Raw genomic sequence first — 445 nt, forward strand, 5'->3', positions numbered from 1 at the left:
ATCGATCATATGTGAACAAAAGAGGTGCTATTCATAAAACGTGTTGGAAAAATTATTGAAACATGAAAAATATTACAATAGATTTCTACCCCATTTAATTAATAAAAGACAAGTCAAGTTGTATTAAAGGCTTTGAACTTTTTGAAGAAATTTAAGAAAAATATCTTTAAGTCTTTTTCTAGGAAAAGTTTTCTTAAATTCAGACAAATAGTTCAAATGAATAACAAAAAGTGATCAATTCAACTACATTCAACTGATAATTTATCAATCACTCTAAAAATAGGATAGCCAATACAAAGAGGAAATATTTGTAACACCTCATCACTGATGGAATTATTTGGAGAATTGTGTATAGTGCTCAAATTCATAAGCAAAACCTAGTGGTAAAAACAATAGAAAAATGGGAAAATAATGTATTGCTATTTTCAATAAATAAATCAGAAAT

Source organism: Echinops telfairi, unplaced genomic scaffold, assembly GCF_000313985.2.
Source record: "Echinops telfairi isolate 266 unplaced genomic scaffold, ASM31398v2 ScPeMD7_7416;HRSCAF=8454, whole genome shotgun sequence".
In the NCBI taxonomy this organism is placed as follows: Eukaryota; Metazoa; Chordata; class Mammalia; order Afrosoricida; family Tenrecidae; genus Echinops; species Echinops telfairi.